Here is an 11726-nt window from a genome sequence, read left to right as displayed (position 1 = left end):
AAAAGCTTTCGCACTACAAAGGAAACTATAAGTAAGGTGAAAAGACAGCCCTCAGATTGGGAGAAATAATAGCAAATGAAGAAACAGACAAAGGATTAATCTCAAAAATATACAAGCAACCCCTGCAGCTCAATTCCAGAAAAATAATGACCCAATCAAAAAATGGGCCAAAGAACTAAACAGACATTTCTCCAAAGAAGACATACAGATGGCTAACAAACACATGAAAAGATGCTCAACATCACTCATTATTAGAGAAATGCAAATCAAAACCACAATGAGGATACATAACGCCAGCGATGCTGCTATCCAAAAAGTCTACAAGCAATAAATGCTGGAGAGGGTGTGGAGAAAAGGGAACCCTCTTACACTGTTGGTGGGAATGCAAACTAGTACAGCCACTATGGAGAACAGTGTGGAGATTCCTTAAAAACTGGAAATAGAACTGCCATATGACCCAGCAATCCCACTTCTGGGCATACACACCGAGGAAACCAGATCTGAAAGAGACACGTGCACCCCAATGTTCATCGCAGCACTGTTTATAATAGCCAGGACATGGAAGCAACCTAGATGCCCATCAGCAATGAATGGATAGGAGTTGGTACCATATACACCTGGAATTTACTCAGGCCGTCAAAGAATTCATTTGAACCAGTCCTAATGAGATGGATGAAACTGGAACCCTTATACAGAGTGAACTAAGCCAGAAAGATAAAGAACATTACAGCATAATAACACATATATATGGAATTTAGAAAGATGGTAACGATAACCCTATATGCAAAACAGAAAAAGAGACACAGAAATACAGAACAGACTTTTGAACTCTGTGGGAGAAGGTGAGGGTGGGATGTTTCAAAAGAACAGCATGTATACTATCTATGGTAAAACAGATCACCAGCCCAGGTGGGATGCATGAGACAAGTGCTCCGGCCTGGTGCACTGGGAAGACCCAGAGGAATCGGGTGGAGAGGGAGATGGGAGGGGGGATCGGGATGGGGAATAAGTGTAAATCTATGGCTGATTCATATCAATGTATGACAAAACCCACTGAAATGTTGTGAAGCAATTAGCCTCCAACTAATAAAAAAATTAAAAAAAAAAATGTTTAATTGGTTTCCACTTCCAGCTTGCCAGTGAAGTCAATCAAATATAAATTTGTGGAAAGATCTAGTTCAAAATTTGAACTTCATCACTTACTAACAATAGTGGGTTTATTTTTTTCTCTCTGAGGTTCATGTTTTTATTCGTTAAAAAGATGACTATAAAGCTTCCCTGAGTGGCATTTAATGCAGAGGGTGTGAGATAGTGTGTGTAAAACACCTGACTTACAGCAGACCGTCTGCAAACACTGGTCTCTTTTGCTTCTCTTTACAGAAAGGAGCACCGCCTTAAAGAATCTGAAAGGAACAAACTGGTTAACTTTCTTTGCTACTAGATTATAGGTCATAGGACTTGTTTAATTCCTAAATTTTCCATCAACAAAGTACTATTTGATAAATAATTGTTTTTAGTTCATTAGTTTGATTTTCTCCTTCTCCTAACTCTCAAAAATAAAACAGCCTGCTCATTATTTGGCAGTAAGTCAGCTTTTAATTCTAAAATTCAAATATACTAATATATCTTTCATGTAATTATAAAGATTTTTGAAGACAAAATAATGCATTTAAGGTGTTAATTTACATGATTGACTTTTTTTTCATAGCCCCCACACTGTGTCTGAGGACTGAACTACCTTATGGCTATACCAATAGGAAAAAAGTTAGAGTGGGTGGTGTCTTTTGCTATTTTAAATGAATTTTTAACATAACATCTCTATGCCCCATGCCTCTACCCAGATTTCTTGCTGCTTATTCACTGTGGACCGAATCTCCTGGTGACTGTTATGACCCAAGGATGTAAATTCAGCTGTCAGCAGTATTTTCACAACCACTTTGTAAAATTACAACGCTATCCAAAAAATAAATGAAATACAGGGAAATGGAAAAACCAAAACTCGACATGATCCACCCAGGTAAGAGCAGAATTTCCTATGTCTTTCCAAATCATTCCTTTTTCTTCTTGTTACCAAAGCAAAGGGCAATAATGCCAGAAACCCCACAGTTCCCTTTGGTTACTACCTACTTGCTCTCATTGTCAGGACATGAGAAGAGAAAACTTTTCAACTTTTTAGGCACTTAAAACTCTGAAATGAGCTTTGACCTTCTGCCAGTATAAATGAACTGCTTTAAGATAGTCGCTATTTCACAAAAATAATTATAATTCCCAGGCCAGATGACAATTGTGCCAGAGAATCCAAATAACTGAACCTAGTTGGAGATCAATGACTGGTCACGACAGGGAGGAGAAGGAAAAAGAAAAACAAAAGAGCAGGTCCAAAGACTAAAGATAACACTTTTTATTAGATAATTCCTCATCTTTTAGAATATTTTTAACGTCCAATGATTTCACTCTTCATGCCTCAGTCTGCCCTAGCAGCACCAACTCTGCTTTTCTTGGCATCCTTTACAAACTAGTCTAATCTCAGTACAAGTTTCCTAGTGGAATCCTGTCTAGCACCCAGTTACACTGAACGAGCCAAAGTTTTCAATTCCTCAATCACTTATAGCAGCCAGGGGCTCCTTTGACTGGCACACATGTTTTTCCCACCAGAGCCATGACTCTCTGCAGATTTCTGCTGATTCTACACACACTTCTGGTTGCAAGGTCATATGCTAATCCAAGAAATGAGATCTAGTCAGACTCCAGGGCCCATTAAACTTCATCATCTTGAAGTTCACTGGCATTGTGATTATTTTCAAGAACACATAAAGTATGAAGCACACATTCCACATTTACTCAGTATAACTTTCATCACCAAGAGAATTTCCATATTCAAAATCTGAGCTTAGATTTGATCTATGCTTTATGAAAGAAATTCTTCTAAAGAAAGCCTCCATTTCAGTTGAATAAAAACTCTTTAATTTGTATTTTCTTCAAAGACTAACCATAAAGGAGAAACATAAAAATGTGAAATTGGAAGATTCACTTATAGAGGTAACTTTAAAAATAAACACTATCTTGTGTTATCCTGGCCTTTTATTGATTTTTAACTGATGTTCTGGAGAAAAGTGAAGCCACTCTGAAAATGCTTTTTGTAAAGGCTGTTGGGTTTGTTTGTTTTTCTTTTTAACATATAAAGAGGAATCAAGTGAATAAATTCAACTAGCAATGTTTATACTTGAGGCGTTACCTCCTTGGGGATTTGTGAATCTTCGAACTATAATATTGTTTTTATTACACATATGAACCTTGTGTTACACCATCAAAGTTTGCAAATTAACCCAAAGAAAAAGTAGTTCCTGACCTTCCGCCGTCTGGGTAGAGGGCTAAGCCAACACTGACATCGTGATGGTGTACTGCCGACAGGCTGGACTCAGCAACATCTTATACTCCTAGATCTGTGCAAAAGCAGACAGAGATGCACTGAAGACTGGATTCAAAGCAAACGCGAGAAGACTTCTGCTAGCAACATAAAAAAAGTCAAAAAGGTGTCATCTACCCTCACTACAGATTGAAATGCTGCAGGTTCAAGGTGAAGATGGGTGAGCACAGGTTATGGCAGATTGAAAATGCTCTCCCTTCATGGAAAATTAAAAAACAAAAGCAAAAACTGTCTTCTTCATAAATTGACAATGCCAAGAAATGATAGTTCAAAAATATCTCTATTCATTTTCTATATACAATTCACTGAGCAGTGGTAAAGTGATAGAAACAAGTAGGATGACAAATTGCAAAGGAGTTTCTTAAGTATGATTTATTTCCATTTTCATGAAGCTTTTTGTTTGACTGTTAGGCAATCAGTTCAGTTCAGTTGTTCAGTCGTGTCTGACTCTTTGCGACCCCATGGACTGCAGCACGCCAGGCCTCCCTGTCCATCACCAACTCCCGGAGTTTACTCAGACTCATGTCCATTGAGTTGGTGATGCCATCCAATCATCTCATCCTCTGTCATCCCCTTCTCTTCCTGCCTTCAATCTTTCCCAGCATCAGGGTCTTTTCAAATGAGTCAGTTCTTTTCATCAGGTGGCCAAGATATTGGAGTTTCAGCTTCAACATCAGTCCTTCCAATGAACATTCAGGACTGATTTCCTTTAGGATGGACTGGGTGGATCTCCTTGCAGTCCAAGGGACTCTTAAGAGTCTTCTCCAACACCACAGTTCAAAAGCATCAATTCTTTGGCACTCAGCTTTCTTTATAGTCGAACTCTCACATCCATACATGACTACTGGAAAAACCATAGCTTTGACTGGACAGACCATTGTTGGCAAAGAAATGTCTCTGCTTTTTAACATGCTGTGTAGGTTGATCATTACCTTCCTTCCAAGAACTAAGCGTCTTTTAATTTCATGGCTGCAGTCACCATCTGCAGTAATTTTGGAGCCCCCCAAAATAAAGTCTGCCACTGTTTCCACTGTTTCTCCATCTATTTGCCATTAACTGATTAACAATCATTATTAATAGATTGTTAGGCAATCAGTCCCTGACATATTCTCCAGGGTCAGACCTACACCTAGAGATCTGAAAAAAGTCACAAGTAGACTCTAATGTGAGTGAAGGGAAGATGATTGTAATAAACACCAAAATAGCAGCAACAACAACAATATATGGTAATAGGTAAGAGCCCAAACAGGTTTAGGGGAGCTGTAGCAGGCCCAAGGTTCTTTGACTGGGTAGGATAAGTAAATACATAAATGGATACAGAAATGTTTTACACTAAATTACATTTACACTAAATTTTTAAATATCTTAGCTACTTTCAATTACTATTAATTTGGGTCTGTTCAAAGTATATAAACAATTGATTAACTCAGTCCAAGCATCCACTGTGACTCTGATGTGCTGATCTATGATAGAGCATTCCATGAGAGAGTCTCATTCTCTTCCTGTATTCTAGACAGTATTTCCAAAAGATTGTGAATAGAAGCAATAAAGACAAGTCATAGCCATTTTATCCTAATTCACACTGTCAGAGGACTCTGCTATCTACTCTCCACAGCCCTCCTCCCCCAGAACGCACTAGAGATGACATCTACACTGGCCTACTGTATTTCATTGTCCATCACAATGGACAAGGATCCTGATGTGATGCTGAATTTCTATAGTCTTTTGAACAAGTAGTTTCCCAATAGACTCCAGAAGAAAAAAAATATCTGGGGTACATGGTTCATTTACGCTAGTTTTGAGAAGTGGCCATTTTATAGTAGTACTGAAATCATAAATTACCTATGAAATGCCAGGTGAATGCTGGTTCTGAGTGTCTTAAGGAGCAAAAAAGAGAAAATTTCACTATGCTTGTCCAACCATGTGACAAAACTGTTTCTACACAGGCAGAGATATTTTTATTCTTATTCATTACCAAGATGTATAATTTGGTGCCAGAGTAACCAGTGTTTTTTCAATCCGAAAATTCTCAGTAGCAATTCTTATATTTATTTTCAGCTGAAAAATCACTTTTGTAGCTAATATGGTTCTGTGCCATCTTGTAATATATTCACAGTAAGGAGATATTATGGATAAGGTAATGCATGTTATTGTTATACCACCTTTATATGATCTAGTTTGGAGATTCTAATCTAATTATTACAAAATAAATTATATGGCAGCATATTATAAGAGTTCTAAGAGTCAACATGTTATATATTAACTTTATTCAATGTTTTTAAATGTGTTTTATCATGCTAAACCAATATGGAACATTTAATATTTTACTCAGAATTGTTAGGATGTTTTTTACCAAGTAGCAATCTAATTTTAAAAAATGAATTTTTAGGGAATACTAAAATACTTAAAACATGCATGAGACAAGTGCTCAGGGCTGGTACCCTGGGATGGCCTAGAGGGATGGGATGGGGAGGGAGGTGCGAGGGGTTTCAGGCTGGGCGATGGGGAACACATGTAAATCCATGGCCAATTCATGTCAATGTATGGCAAAAACCACCACAATATTGTAAAGTAATCAGCCTCCAACTAATAAAAATAACTGAAAAAAATATAAAAATTGGATAATGTGAAATAAAAAATGAATAAATAAATAAAATACTTAATAATTATGGCTTCAAATTTAACCATATGAATAATTAGTAAAAAGTCACACACCCAAAACTGTAGCAGACTCTGTCCACCTGAGACAATAGAAAGCAGTGAAAACTCCGGTTAAAATCAGTGAAAGAAATAAATGCACATCCTGATTGGTCAATCAGATAAACAGTCCAAAGGGATTCTTTTATCCTTGGTAAAGACAGGGGTTGGCTCTGGGTGGAAACACCTGCATTGTTAAAAGATAATTCTTAGAAACACATGTCAAGGCACTCACTTAATAAAGTGTAACTGGGGACAAACCATTTTATTAAAACTAGTATGCCAAGGGCTTTTGTGACTCCCAGTTCTTTTATCACTTTGCAGTTTTCCTACTGATCAACTGCCTGTTCAAAGGCTCCTTTTTGTTTCTCCCTAGAGAAGGCAACTTCATTTCTCCTGGAAACCTCTCCTTTTCCTTTTCTGCGGCTGTGGGCCCTGAAGCCAGGACCCTCTTGTGTTTCTATCAAAATGTGTCATTTATTCTAGGGCACTTGACAACCGTGTTCTTCTTCACAGACACTGCAGAAGTGGAGGGAGATTACAGCCCTACTCCCCAGTTCCTAGAAAGAGATTTTTCTATTTCATCTCTGGATGAAAGTTTCTACACAATAAGTATATTATATACCTAGTCCTAGGGAGGTGAGGCCAACTTTTTCTTTCGAACGCTGGCTTCATCAGAGGCAATGAATATGGGTATCAGAACCAGATACAGCTGAATCACCTCCCAGCTCTGTCCCAATGAGCTTCACGACTTTGAGAAGGCTTCTTAACTTCTCTCAGCCTTTCTTTGGGATAGCTGGAATAATTAAAACAGATAAAATTTTAGATACTTAGCCTAATGAGCAGCATATATTAGGAACTTAATAAACAGTACCAGTTCCCTTCCCTCTTTCTGTTCACATAGTTAAAATGTTCATATTATTTCAGTGGCTCAGATGGTAAAGAATCTACCTGCCATGCAGGAGACTCGGGTTCTCTCCTTGGGTCAGAAAGATCCTCTGGACAAGGGAATTGCTACCCACTCCAGTATTCTTACCTGGAGAATTCCATGGACAGAGGAGCCTGGTGGGCTACAGTCCGTGGGGTCGCAAAGAGTCAGACACAACTGAGTGACTAACACACCTAACGCACCAGAAAGGAAATCCTAATTTTGAGGAGACAGTATGTATTAGGGGAATAGAATAGGTTATGGAACCATAAAGATCCGAGCACTCTTACAACTTAGTTGACTCAGGGAAAGTTAATTCTCTGAATCTATTTCTTCATTTGCTAAAGCAAGCAGCATCTACTGAGCCTAGTAGTTATTAAATTAAATGCTCTACTCTATAGTTCTGGCTGCAGTGCCTGGACTAATGCCAGATAGTATGCATTTAACAAATGGTGGTTTTTCTGCTCAGTCTCACTTTTCATAAACTACCTATATAGAAGTAAATTGCCAATTAGTGCAGTCATATATTATAAAATATATAATTTGGTATTGTGATCAGTTTGCAATAAGTTTTTAAAATCGTCCCTTCCTTCTTTTTTATTTCCTTCTATCCCTTTTACATGCTAGACAGTAGAGCAGAAGCAATGGTGTGAACAGTGGAAGACACGTGTAGTAGAAAAGTTCAGGGGTTAAAAAAAATTCCAGAAATTCCTGTGGATGGGATCAGAAAAGCATGAAGTAGGGGATCTCGGCCAGGTGGAAACTGTAGGAATGGACAGATGGCGATGGAAGGAAAATGAGTTGCTGATCAGATCATAATATTCCTTGATATACAAGATTCCAAGGGCTTCTTCACACTGGACATAAAGTCAAACTTTACTTCATGCAAGATCAGGTCCCACCTGCTTCGCTGCTCTTTTCATGTTGTTCTCTGCTTCTTCACTAAACCAGCTGCACTGGCTTTCTTTCTACTCCTGATACCTGCCAAACTCAGTCTCATCTTTGGAATTTTTCACTAGCTGCACTCTAGAAGAGGCATAGGGAGATTTTTAGGGGGATAAAACTATTCTGTATCTTGCTTGGATCGGAAGCTCTATGGCTTCATATGTCTTTATGAAAATTCATCAAACTGTGCATTTAAAATAAGTGCATTCTATTCCATGAAAATGTACCTCAACAAAGTTGATTTAAAGAAAAAAGAACCTCTAATTCAGTCATGGAAGTCAATAATAAAGTAGAATTGATCTCAAAATATTTGTTTCAAGAGGAATTTTGCAGGCATTTCTGTTCTTTAAGGTGAATTGATAATATTCAAATCTTTAGTGTTTAGAAGCTGATTTTCCGAGACTTACAACATAAATCAATGGATATGGGTTATAGTCTCAAGGAAGTGGAATTTGGCAAGGAACAGATAGCATGAACTAAAACTGGGTGGTGGACTGAGAATTCAATAGGGAGATATCACAGACTTCATCTATGATTTCCATTTAGGAACAGATCCAGACAGCTGTAGACTGTGTAGGGGGCCTTTAGAATACAGTTACAAATCCTTTTCTTTAAAACCTGATTTGAGCTAAATTTCTTAAGTCAGGTCTCAGTTCATCACAGCAAAACAAAACAAAACAAAACAAAAAACCCTTGGCTTTTGCTCTTCTGACTTGGGGAGGTGTACTTGAAACATTCCAAGACAGTACTTAAGTAAACCTCTTACAAGCCACTCTGTATACAAGTGAAAAACATCCTGAAGGAAATAAGCTAAGATGTGACAAGAGAAGCACATACTACTGAGTAGAAACTGTGAGCTGTAAGATAAATGAAATTACTAGTGGGGTGTGTGTGTATGTGTGTGTGTGTGTGTGTGTGTCTTTTTGCTGTGGCCTTGATGAAAAGGAAAGGAAAGAATTTGTGCAGTTGGTCCACCCCCGCACCCCCCAGGTTTTTAGAATTATGTAAGGATAATAGTATTTCCCCACCCATCCCCTGAGGAGCTTTTAAGACCAGCATCTGTGAGGTGCATTTCCTAGATAAATGCAAACTGCCCTTTGACTCTCTTCAAGATAAGAAAACATTGACCCTTTCAACCAAGTTATTTATGACATTCACATAATGTGAAACAGTGCTTAGACCTGATGGGAACGCCCAGAAGTACAGATACTAAAGGCAGTTAAGATTCTCCTCTGCTACTATCCAGGAGGGACTGCCACACAAGTTGAACAATGCCCAAGGCTCATTAAGAAGTTTGATGAATTTAATACAATTCAAATTAAAGACGATCTCAGGGGAACATGTTTAGAAAAGAAAACCAGATGGAGCGCCAGCGTAGAACATCCAGGGAGCAAGTGTGGGATGCCCCATAATCCTTGAGATTCTGGAAATGTAAGAAAATGTGATTTATCTTCTTGGCAAATTAACATGCAAAATGTGTTGGTGGCATAAATATTAAGTTTCAGATTTCATAATGAAATTTTCCAGATTGTAAAGGAAAAACATAAAAAAGCCTCACTGGTTACTGGAAGAAGCCATCCCTTCTTCCTGGAAGACTTGCCAAAGTGAAGGGAAATAAAAGAAAACTGCACACGGTCTATCAACCCAAGGCATCAAATTGGAAATGTCAGGATCCTTGCCACCAAGAAAATAAATACAGAAATGAATGTCAACTTGCCCAGCACTGTCCTTTCCTTTTCTAAGAATGGAATAATAATGCCAAATCGTGCCCTGGTATGCTGGACTGGAGCGCAGGGTAGCTGAGATTCTTTCAACAAAGAGCATAGGTAAAACAAAAGAAAGCAAAACAAAAAACTCAGTTTTCTATTAAAAAAATACATATGTAAATTTAGTATATATATAATGCTTTATATATATATATATATTTATATAAAGTTTAAATATCATCCCAGAAATAGTAAATCTGGAGTTGTCAACTTGGTTTTAGTCATGGTGACATTATCATCTGTGAAATTAACCCTGATTGGGTGTAAGCAGAGGGGAGACCCAGTGTCTTTCTCTATTCAGACAAGGACTACTAACTCAGAGGAAATGATGCAAGGGTTTTTGGTTTACTCTGTTTTGTTTAGAGACATCTCACAAAAATGTCCTTAAAATATGCCACAGATCATTTGTATTACCAATAATTACTAATGATTTTATTCTGAAAATGTTAGCAAACCTCAATCAGAGGACAAGCATTCCTAAATAAAAACAGCAAGTATTCTGAATCTGCAATGGGTTCCACTCACCAGAAAATATAAAACAGTAAAAATTAAATCAAATTCAACTGAAATTCTATTACCCAAATTGTATCATATAAAAAGAAATCTATCACAAAATCAAATCATACTCCATATCTTCAAATCATACTCCATATCTAATTATGCAACGTGCTTTTCTTTATTATATAATATTCTCTAGTTTTTATGTCAAAATACCAGATTAAAATAATCATTTTTAAATGGCTGCTTAATACATTATCTAGATATACCATAACTGAGTCACTAAATATAACATTTTAGTCCACTGTGATTATTTGCAATTTTTTTTTCTGTACTTAAAAATACTAACAGGGTGAATATATGGAATAAGTGGAACAACTGGTATGTACCTTAATTAAATTTCTGGGGTCACAAGATATAAAATAATTTAAAAATTAGGTGTAGATGCAACAGTTTTAATTTCATGGTAAAGGATACATAATGTGTCAGAATTCCATTCTGTCTCATATTTCTTTATCCTCACTTATTGACATACACTGGTAAAGAAAATAAGGAGCATTTAGAGAAGAAATGGAATACAGGAAGCCTGGAGTCACCTACTGAAAACCTCAGGGAAGATGTGTGTCACATATTTTAAAAAGTAACTCAACCATAGCTCCTGTTAGCAAGCTAGAATGAGAAATAAGGGATGAGCAGAGATTACTGAAGGGAGGGATAAGATCTTCATCTTTAAAGGAAAGCAAGGGATGCATAAACAATGGCAAGTTAAAAAATCTAAAAACAAAGTTGTACCGAGTAAATCAAGAGTATGTTCTATATTTAATTGACGGACTAGATATAAATAAGTCATCAGGGACTCTGGTGAAAATTCTGGCTAAAATATGCAAACTGTCATGCTAAACTGACTTGTGGTAGTAAAGACTAATGGTTTCCAGTACATAGTGTCCATTAGGAGGAAACTGGAAGCAAACCTGGAAACTTCAGACTGGTGATTCGTATCCTCATACTCGTCAGGATGGCAGCACCTGGAAAGAATGCTAATATCATGGATTCCTAGAAAAATATAACTTTGGGAGAATATGTAATGTGGCTTCTACAAGGGGAAAATAATGCCTTACTAATGAATTGATGCTTTTGAACTGTGGTGTTGGAGAAGACTCTTGAGAGTCCCTTGGACTGCAAGGAGATCCAAGCAGTCCATCCTAAAGGAAATCAGTCCTAAATATTCATTGAAAGGACTGATGCTGAAGCTGAGACTCCAATACTTTGGCCACCTCATGCAAAGAACTGACTCACTGGAAAAAACCCTGATGCTGGGGACGACAGAGGACGAGATGGTCGGATGGCATCATTGACTCAATGGACATGAGTTTGCGTAAACTCCAGGAGTTGGTTATGGGCAGGGAGGCCTGGCGTGCTGCGATTCATGGGGTAGCAAAGAGTCGGACAGGACTGAGCGAGTGAA

General features: G+C 37.6%; 1 long non-coding RNA gene and 1 pseudogene across 1 annotated transcript in view; one reads left to right on the top strand and one right to left on the bottom strand.

Moving 5' to 3' along the window:
• The first annotated feature begins 3393 nt into the window (after positions 1-3393).
• LOC122437789 lies at positions 3394-3560 on the top strand (annotated as a pseudogene).
• A 2435-nt stretch (positions 3561-5995) lies between these two features.
• The window catches only part of LOC122438165, a 142239-nt gene continuing 136508 nt past the window's right edge, over positions 5996-11726 (bottom strand). The window contains exon 4 of the long non-coding RNA XR_006268468.1: positions 5996-6920. This is a non-coding gene — a long non-coding RNA (uncharacterized LOC122438165). The remainder of the gene's footprint in view (positions 6921-11726) is intronic.

The sequence above is a fragment of the Cervus canadensis genome, chromosome 3 (assembly GCF_019320065.1).
Source record: "Cervus canadensis isolate Bull #8, Minnesota chromosome 3, ASM1932006v1, whole genome shotgun sequence".
Classification (NCBI taxonomy): Eukaryota; Metazoa; Chordata; class Mammalia; order Artiodactyla; family Cervidae; genus Cervus; species Cervus canadensis.
The sequence above is the reverse complement of the archived record's forward strand: the minus strand, read 5'-3'. Positions and strand labels throughout refer to the sequence as shown.